A 10,713-nucleotide genomic window follows, 5' to 3' on the forward strand; every position below is an offset into this window, starting at 1 on the left:
CTATGTGTGTGCCAGGGATGGTTTTTTGCCTTCTGTATTGTCCTTTGTTTCCTGAACATCCATGAGGGGGTGACACAGAGCTTGCAGTAGGTGGTCCTTATGCTGGATGCTGCACAGTCACTTGGCTGATTCACTTGTAGGATAAACTCACATTCCCCAGGAACATGGTAAAAGATTTTACAGGTGAGACACAAACCCTGAGCTAGAGAGCTTTGCTAGGAACTGCTTTGGCTCTGTCAGGGCAAGAAAAATAGTGTAGCACACTGGCTTTGCATAGCCTGAATGTTGAGAAACAGTCTCAAAGTAAGATGAAAAATGTTTATCTCATGAATACAGCTAAACCACAGAAAACTTGCTAACCACTGCCTCAAGCTGAGCAAAGCCCTCTTGGAGAATGGTTTAAAATTGAAGTCCAGGATAAAAACAACTAAGCAACAGATGAGCTGAGAGAGGACTTTGAGCAACAAATAGAAGTAATCAAGTGCTTATGTGACCAGAAGGACTAAATTTCTCCCACGATTTTCTGGGTAAATGCTGACATAAAGGTGGGTATGTAAAAATTGCAGTGCTGTGTTAGTGGAATCCAGTGTGGGAAGACGGGGGAGAAGAAGGACCTCAGAGTCTACACAAGATTCTGCTCTCAGGTAACTGCAATGAGGAGTGGAGTGTGAGTGTGCGCTTTTGTTTAGATTTTTCCTGTTTCTCGTGCTCTGTAATGAACAAGACAGTTACATTAAGACCTTTTCAGAGGCTGTACATTATGATGCAACACAAAACAGGGCCAGCACACAGAGCCCTGCCAGTCGGGGTTCTGGGAGATGGCAGAATCCCCGCTGCTCTCCCACAGCCCACCTGCCTGTGCTGGATTTGTGCTCCTGAGGGAATGTTTGTGCCTGCTCCTTTCCCTCACACTCGTGCACACAGTGTCCACAAACCTGCTCTCTCCACTTCGAGCTGGCTGGTGCTGCCACAGCACACGCTCTGGTGGAACTGAGCTCACTCCCACTGGGAAAGGGAGGGCGTTCTGCCCCTTGCAGCCCTCTGCAGGGCTGGGCAGAGCTGGTGGCCACAGCAGGAGCCGAGGGTCAGGGCAGGGCTGGAGGGTCCCCACCTGTCCCAGCCCTGTGCTCTGGGTTACCCCGAGGACACCCCCTGTGCAGGAGGGCTGCTGGGGGAGTGAGGCAGGCAGTGCATCTGCGCTTTGCTGCAGGCCAGGAGAGCTGGGTGGAATAACCTGGTGTGAGAGGCACAAACTGTGCTGGGCAGTGGGTCTGAGCCACAGAAAGTGCTGAAGCTAAGAGTTACAAAGGGAAGAAAAATCCTGCCAACGTGAGCTGTTTGCTTGTGTGAGATAGCAAAGAAAGTAAAGTGAGTGGTGCCTCCAGACAGGTATTTCATTAAGCAGGAAGTTGTATGTTTAACATTCCTCAGAAAAACTCTCCAGCACCAATGCTTATCTCTTTGACAAGGAATCTTACTTTTGTAAAGGCGCAGGGTTTTTTCTGGCATGGTACATTCTACAGATTGCCTCTAAAAGAAAATCAGAAATTCCCTGAGGGCTCTACACAGCTGTACCACAGCTATTTTTCCATATGTGAAGCAACTGTTTGCCAAGGACCATCGTGCTGATTTTGGACTAGGGAGAACTACAACAGAAGAAAAGGGAGTTTCAGTTACAGAATACAGAACATTTCTATGTACATCAGCTCTGCTTCAGAAAAACCTCAAGTCTTTGGATAAATATAATCCAATTATTTGGAATGTATGGCAACAGAATATTTTATACAAAAGTCTAAGTCAATCTGTTTTTTCAATGTAAAAGGAAGGAACATGATTCCAAAAGTAATGTGCAAGTTGATGCTCAAAGATCTTCTTTATAGTGATGAAAAATTATTTAGAAAGGATACTTACTACAAATTATAGTAAAATATAACTTTGAATATTTTTAGCTTTGATTAGTTATGTCCTCAGACTCAGAATTGCCAGCATCAGCAATGCATAATGTTGCTAAACTTTCTAAAATTAAGATAATAAATCTTTTTCAGAGGAATAGGCATAGATCTATTTACAGCTGGGTGTCTCTTCAATCCCACATCTGTGTAGTGCCCTGGCAGGCAGTACTGACATAGCCATTAGTGTGACTGTCTGACACACAGAGGGAAAAATAAAAGGAAGTTTATTTTGGATCAGTTTCAGCACTCAGATTCAAATTTTTGCTTTTGGAGATGAACCCCCCGATAGCCTGACCTTGTCTGGCAGTCAGCTGGGAGTCAGAGCTTGCACATGTCAGTGCTCCACAGAGTCCTTGGGGCGACCCTTGTGTATTTTCAGAGCTTCCCGGCAGGCTGTGCTGAAACTCTTCAAACGCCTTCTGCTCACTTCTGAGCCTCCTGCAGTGCATCCAGCTTGCTCCATTTCAGTAACATGGAGCCATTTGAGGTAATGAAGATGGCATTTGTTTATGCAGCACTGCAGAGCTTGTCTCCCCAGCACCAAGCTCCAGTTCAGACACAGAGGGTGTGCGTGTGTGTGCGCGTTTGCGCGTGCATCGCTCGTTGCCTCAAGCATGAGATTCCATCCCCGGCCAGAAATCCATGAGCTGCTGATTTGGCAGCTGCTTGGCTTGAAGGAAGTAAAATTGGAGAAACAGGGATGATATGGTGATCCTGTACTAACTTTTTTTTTGTGGGGCAGTGCAGCTGGTGCTCTTTATAAGCTGGTTTTCAGAGATGAATTTGCAAAGTAAATTAAAGGTGAGGTGCAGGAGACTGCATGGCTACAGAGCACTCCTCTTGTCACAGACTAAATCAGCATTGGCATCAGAGGCTACCAAATACATATTTGTTAGCTCTCCTGATATTGCAATAGAAGTCAGTGTGCATGTTCTTCAACTGCAGTGAAAAATGGTAAAAAAATGACAACAGAAAGTTACCACTGGAGGACAGTGTTCTTGCCAAATGCGGACATTTGGTAAGGAATGTCAATTTTGAATATTTTTTCTTGAAGAATAATGAATAATTTTAATCCTATTTTTGTAATGTTAATATGTCATTTTGAGAATAACAATATCTTGTTCTATGTTTAGCACTATAGTTCCTTTTACTCCTGCTATTTTCTGAAATACTTAAATATATTATTTTTAATACATCATTATGTCACTGATACCCCTTCAAAACTAAAGCAGTTCAGTATCATTGTTTCCTTTTTCTAGGCTGCTTTCTTAATATAATTTCTATTCAGCAATAAAATGAAATTCTGACTTCATATATTGATTTAGCATAAATAAAATTCTCACAGAACAGGAATTCAATTTCTTAAATGGCATTAGTAAATTATTCCATAAAGAGTTATGTCTTGTTTCAAAGAGAGCAAGGCATTTCCACTATCAAGTGGAACTTGCTGGTCTCCACTTGCAGTGGAAAGACTCTTTCTGTGACAGTGCAGGGCAGACAAGGCTCACAGCCCCCTCGCAGACAGCTCTGCTCTCATCTTCACAGTCCAATTTGTTGAAGACTATGACTCTTCCTTCTGTAGCTTTTTCTCAGTTACTGAATTGTGATCTCTTCCCACCTGAATAATTTTATCATCTTTCTAGGTTTTCTTCTGATTTGGAAGCTCCACCATTTCACTGACTTGAAGAACTCTCTGTTTTCCACAGCAGCCTTCTGTTTCCATCTCCCAGCCCAGCCCTGTCCCCATGCTCCCTGTACCTTTCCCCCCATCCTGGGTGCCAGGGAGCAGCAAGAGCTGTCTGCCCTGCCAGGGAAGCAGAGCCCAGCTCGAGGCCAAGCAGGAGAGGACCAGCCCCACATGGACACAGTCTCACTGTGCTTGAGCAGGGTGAGCAGAGCAGGGCTGGGACAGTGGCCAGCCTCAGTTGTGGCACAGTGCACGATTCCATGGGCCCTACTTTACTGCTTCTGAAGAGTGCAGATATTTTAGGTCTTGATATTTTAGGTGTAGATGACAGAAAAATTACTGATTCCTGTAAAATCAATGCCACAGGTACCAGCTTAATATTTGGACTTAAACTCCAAATTTTATTGAGAAAAAAAATTAGTTTGGGATTACCTGTGCAGTTAGAAGTGAGAAAGAAGTAAGTCAGCTGAATTTATTGCCTTACAGATATGATGCTCGTCATATTTTCATTCAAGGCCCATTTCCACACAGAGCTACATCTGCATCTTCTGCCTCTCTATTATCTGGTCAGCTGAGGTTTTATTCTGAGTTTGTTTCATACAAGATAGGAAAGAAATAGCCACAAAGTAGATATCTTGTTCTCTGCATTTCCATCATGCAGGAACAGCTTTCTGATGGGGTTTTGGCTTCAGGCTTGCTAATTTTGAATTCCTAATTCAAAATTCTAAAGTCATGAATGGTACACTGTTGCACAGAAATGCATTAAAAAGCACCTCATCTCATTTTCTGGTCTTTTGTTGAAGCACAAAGCTATATAAAGTGCTTTATAAATGCTGCTGTTTTCCAAGACAGCTGTTTCCCCCTTTTTGGTTTTGACAAATGGGAGAGTGGGGATATGATTTACTTGTCCTTTTTTCCTCATTATACCCAGACAGGGAAAAAAAGTTTCCTTGTCCCAACAGATGTATGTACCCAGACAACATCACAACTCAGGACAGGCTACACTACAAGTAGGTGGTTAAGTCTGGGCTACAGGAAATTTTGGTCTTAATCTGGTTTGAGTTTTAAAGGCCTTGAAGCCTAGGCTGCCGTTCTAGTCTAATACAGAGTTGAGAGGCACAGCTATGAACTGACAACATGTGTGAAATCGTGGTCTCAGCCCTGTTCATACAGGAAAAGTCTGTTCTGCTGTCATGGCAATTGCTCTGAAAATCAAACTGCTTGTCAGCAGCTGAGCACCATGAATGTAGATTGGTTTTGAGGACATCAGGACTCATTTACAAGGTTGTTTGTACTTGTAAATGTCATTTTTGGTGCATACATTCCACGGCCTTCCTGTAGGCACCTCCTCCTAGTGAGCAGCTCCCTCAAATGGAAGCAGAGCCGTCCTGAGGCCAGCAGTGGTGCCAGCTGCATGGCAGGATGCTCCTGGCAGGAGGCACTGTGGGAGAAGGAGAAAGGCAGCTTGAACTGAGGTGGCCCCACGCTCACAAAGAAATGCTCTGGAGGCATCAGATGAATGCCATTAGCAGCCAGTTCAATCTCTTCTCCCTTTTCTCCTCCAGAGTGTTTGATGTAGCAGGTCGGTATGGTCTTCTGTCTCTTTGTAGATTTTTTGTTTTGCTTTAGCTCTTTTCTGCATTGCATTTTTTAAAAAATTGCATCTAGCACTCTATTTAAGCTTTTGCTAGTAGCTAAAAATATAAATAAATCAGGAGTTTGTTTGGTTTAATTCCTGCTGCAAGTTTTTGCATCCAAGTGTCATTATGAATCAGTTATTTCTTTGCTCAAAACCATCAAGTATAACAGCATCCAAGGTAAATACTTAAATAAATCAAGTTTGATAAATTAAGTAGCTAAAACTTCAGAAATCTAAGATAAATAGGAAGGAGAGAATATTTTTATAAGGTTTATTCAGGTTTCCTTGGCAAGACCTTGATCTACAGTAGACATCCCAGCCAGTACTTTCCCCTGCAACCTGACACTCTTGGCTGAGAGACATCACAAACACAACCGAGTGACCATGTGATGGTAACTGCTCTGAACAGCTACAACTGTGTGCTGATGGCTCCTCTGAAGTGGTTCACAAGCTGAGATCACATGTAAAGGCCAGTTAGAAGGTAGCCTGGATAACCCAGCCCAGGAATGAGAACAGGATATGTCTCCGTGGCAGGGTAGCAGGCTGTATGCAAGAAATAAATGCAGGTGTCCAGCTATTCTGCTGGACTTCTAGATTGGAAAGACACAACAGATTTAGAGAGGAAGAGTTCTCTTTTTTTAATCAATTACATAATTTTATAGCAGCATTTAAGGGAAAAATGCAGTGTGCACTAATTATTTTTATAGCAAATTAATAAAATCATCTGATAGGAAGGAACACATTCTCTCCCTTTGCTCTCTCAAACTGGCTCCCTACTTGCTGTCCTGTAAAACTCCAGCATAAATATTCTGTAAGGCTGCCCCTGATCCTCAAAAGATCAAAGCAGCCTCTTCATAGAGGGCTGAACTGTGCAGGGCCAGCAGTGCATGCTACAATAAATATCTGAGCATCCATTGTTTATCAAGGACCAAGGAGAGCAGAAGGTTATATTAAAGAAGAAAAGAGCAAATTTTCCTGCTGTGAATACTTTGAGGTAAAGGACAAACCCAGTATGTCAGAGTTCAGCACTGGAAAGGAGAGCTCTGGAAAGAGAAGATGTTTCTTTCTGTCCGAAGAGGGGATGCTGTGACAGTAAGTGTGTCATCCTAGTCCTCTGTTAAAGAGCATTTTAGATGACGTTAACCAGACTTTGGAGGGCAGCTGTTATGAAGCACAGCTCAAGAAACTGTGCTGCCTCAAGGCCTTGGAGCAGCCTTTTTACTTTTATATCTTGGCTAATGAATAGGCTGCCCTTTGGCAACTGTTATATAAGTGAGAGCTTTTAAACCCAATGCATTTCACATTCTCTTGAAAAACAAAATTTTTGACCCAACAGGATAATGCGTAAGCAATTCCCTGAGTTATAGCCTTCTCTGCGTTTTCCCAGTGTGGGTTTTTGCTCCATAAAGCACATCATGAGCATGGGGAAAGCAGTTCCATGGGCAAACTGCTTTTGCAATATTGCTTAGAGGTGTCCAGTGATGTCAATATGATCACAGCATTCTTCTGAGCCAGGACTCTGTCCTATATCAACTGAAATTAGTGGGATCATTTCCAACGATTTTGCTGTGCAGTAAGTTGGGATTTGAATAAGAGAAGCAAGTATGAATAGATTATATTCAACATATTTTTCTCAGTACCAGAGAAAATGATACTCACAAATACTGCCTCTATGCTGAAAGTTTCCCTTCTTTAATAAGCTCTTTCTTCTCCCCAAAACTAAGGGGAAAACAGGTCATCCACATAAAAATGTGCATTTGGCACACTACTTGTTTTGAAACAATTCAGTTCTTGGATTCTGCTGCCCTGTAAGTGGAGAACAGATCTGGGTACACTTGTAGTGGACTCTGTTAACATTCATGTTCTGCTTCTTTAAGGGAAATAAAAGTAAAAATAATAATCTCTTTCAAGTTTTACCTGGAGCCCGCTGTTAAATTGGTCCTTGGCCAATGGCAATCTAAGAATATGCTTTCCTGCTAATTTGGTTCAGTGATAAGATTGCTTGCCAGCAGTACACAGTGGGGGAAACTCAATGTGGTTAGCCTTGGTTACCTGGCAAACAGGCATGCAATTTGAACAGCCAGTGGGAAATTCCTATTGACCTGCTTATGCTGCTTTTTGGAGTAATATACTTGTCTCTTTTTTCAGCGCTCTCTTCCTCTGCATTAGTTGTTCCTAGGGATTATTTTTTGTGCCTGCGGAAGATCAAAGCAAGAAGCAACTTGAATTTGCTCTTAGAAGTGGCTTCTGTTACATCAGGATTGAGACCAGTAGACTAAAAATTAACACGTAATTAAAAAAAATCCCAAACTCCACCATCAGAGATACAACTTCTGGTGCCTCATGGTTTATTTTTGGAGAGTGACAATTACATGAGCATAGTTGGAGGACACACAAGTACCTGTTACAGTGTCAAAACCAGGCAAGTGTAATTAAATGTGCTGTTCTGGTGGGCTTGAAACCTATTTGCAATCAAGCGAACCAGTGAGCTTTTCAGCAGATTTGGCTTTCTCCCCTCGGGAGAGGTTGAGCACTGGGACAGTAGCCACGTTTCACTGCTGCTCCTGGCTGAGGCACGTTGACAGAGACGTGTGGGAGTTTACACAGGGTCCACTTGCACCAAGGCTTGTTCTGGCCAGGATTAATCTCCCATTTTTATAAGCACAAAACTTCAGTAACATTTACCCCCAAATTTAAAAAATATCAAGAATGTACTACTAAAGCAAATATTTTACATAAATAAATATTTATTTAATCTTTGTTGGCATGGATGAGGAGAACGCAGTGTTGGAGCCAAACCCTTCGTGGCCTCCTGGATGTACCTGGTGTTAACTCTTTCAGAGGAAAGGGGAAGTGATGAGTCACCCGCAGATCTGCAGTTTCTTTTTATTTCCCATCTAGCTAGAGCAAAAATGCCAAAATCTTGAATGCTGTTAAGAGTCTGAGTACATTGTATGTGAAATGTGAGATGCAGCCTCTGACAGTCCTGCAGTGGAGCACAGCACAGGGGCTCCCCAGCCAATGCCGAGCCGGTGCACTTGGAGCTCAGCAATCAGATGCAGTGCACCAATGCTATTCCAGCAGTCTCATCAGAATTAATTAGCCTGGCTGAGAGGCAGGACAGATTTTGCCTGAGCAGACTGCACAGACAGAGCAGCTATAGAGCCTGGTACCTGAGCCAGTTTATTTGGAGCAATACGGAAGTGCTGTCAGTGCTGAGAAAATTGTACAGACTTAAATGGTGCCAGATCACACTGTTTATTAGATCAGTTGTCTCAATGACATATGCAGAAGGCTGTATCTAAAACAGGTTTGCTCCTATGCTTTTCCTTTTCGGTGAAGATTCAAGAGAGGGAAGAGTCTGAGTATCCTGCTTGAAAAACCATTCCCTGTGAATTCAACAAAAAAGGTTAAGTTGTAATAAAGCAGTTCCTTTTCCCATCTCATATGCAAGCACATCTATTAAGAATGGAAGCAGAAGTAGGAACATATAGATATGCATTAAAGTATCAGAGATCTCCAAGATTAATCCATACACTCACTAATCTATCATAATTCAATTTTACTTAGTAGAACCCTTTAAATGAATATTTGGCAAAAAGTATGCCTATATTTTATTCCTGAAATCTACACTGTGGAGTAATAGTTAAGGATATAGAGACACATTCATTAGCTTCCAGGAGAAAGGAATTTGGGAACCTAATCTGATGTTAAGACCTTTCCAGGTAACGTGAGCCTTTCATCTAATGGGGTTCTTGTATATATGAGCTGTTATTGCCAGGCACAGTAACCCCAGCTATGAGCAAGGGCTGACCTGGAGAGTTATCTGCTCCCCAGGGAACACTGGTGGAGGACTCAGCTCCTTCCTCTGCCCTTGTCTTTGCTGTGATTCTGGGCAAGTCACTGGGAAAAGGGCTATTTGGAAAGTGAGGAATATAATACTTTGAACTAGGGGTAAGTGTTAAGATAAAGAACATTGAAAGACTGTGAAGTTATCTTCAGTAACTGGGGAACAAGCAAGCACTTCAGAAAAAAACCCCACACTGTTATGTGGGCTTGTTTTTGTGACAATCAAAGAGGAAGCAGGACAAAAATGTGAGTACGAGAAGTATTTTATATACACATAAATACCTATAACTGATGGGATCAGGAGAGAGGCACTGCTCTGGCAGGCTAATCCCTGACTGCATCCTTCACACTGTACAGTTACGGCTTGATCCTACAACAAAGTCTGTGTTCACAGGTGAGATTTCTGTATAGCTATATACCACACACAGCTGCTGCTGCTGCATTACAAAGTGCTCAGGGCCAGATGCTGCTGTAGTTTGGCAGAGTGGGTACAGAATAGGAATTAGGGCTTTCAGAGCTATCCATTAAATTTACATGTCTGTTTCAATTCAGTTAATGGAATAAAAATCCAAGACTGAAGATCTCAACTATGAATCCCTGGAGAAATACAAGGTAAGATTTAGGTAGCTCAGAAAGGAGCAGATGCTGTCTGCAGTTTTCTGTGCAAAAATGTGCTGTAAAAATTCAGTGTTACCTAAAGGGAAAAAAAAAAAAAAGAACAACCCAGAAAAAGAACAACCCAAACATTTTTATGAGAAGCAGCACTAATGGGGGGACATGTTAACAGGAGTGCTGATTCATATCATTAATGTGGGCAGGCAGTAACCGTGGAGAGGGAAAGATCTGTTGGAACATGCTTCTCTTGAGAACACGCCTAAATTAAGAGGCTGTCAGAGACATGTGTTTCACAGTGTTGGCAACCCAGGTGTAACAAATTTCCAAGATGACTATTAGTATAGAGTACTAACAGCTATAAAAGCACTTCTAATTTCTTGCTGAATATGGAGGCTTAGCTGGAAGTGGTAACTGCAGGTAGAAGTGAAGAACATTCAGGATACACATGCAGAGTAATGGCCATTGGCAGGGAACACATAAATGGCATGATGGGGTCCAAATCAAGTGATTTGATTTAAGAAAAAGAACCAGGAATTATGAGAGTGGAAAGACCACCTCACACTATCCTACTGCAGAACTTTTAGCTTTCCGTGTCAAGCATTTGTCTTTGACACCAGATCTTGGATCTGGTTTGTTACGGCAATTCCTATTGTCCTTTCTTTGCTTTTCTTTTGATATGTTGTAGAATAATTATAATTTCCCTGGGGAAAAAAAATACACATGCTGTCTTACCATTTTTATTTTCCGAGTGCTACATTTCTTTTAATTTATGGACCTGTTTTTGTACTGCAAAGGAATCAAAGACTTGACAGGATTTTATTTCCTGAATGTGACTGATGCTTGAGAAAACTACTTTTCTATTTCAGAAGGGCTGCTTTGAGGAGCAGAAATGGGAATTAAGCATGACTTTAAAGAATTTAAAGGTCTTCAACTTCACTAATCTCTTCTTATAGTTAGTGGCCAATGATCTG

Source organism: Molothrus ater, chromosome 9, assembly GCF_012460135.2.
Source record: "Molothrus ater isolate BHLD 08-10-18 breed brown headed cowbird chromosome 9, BPBGC_Mater_1.1, whole genome shotgun sequence".
Taxonomy (NCBI): Eukaryota; Metazoa; Chordata; class Aves; order Passeriformes; family Icteridae; genus Molothrus; species Molothrus ater.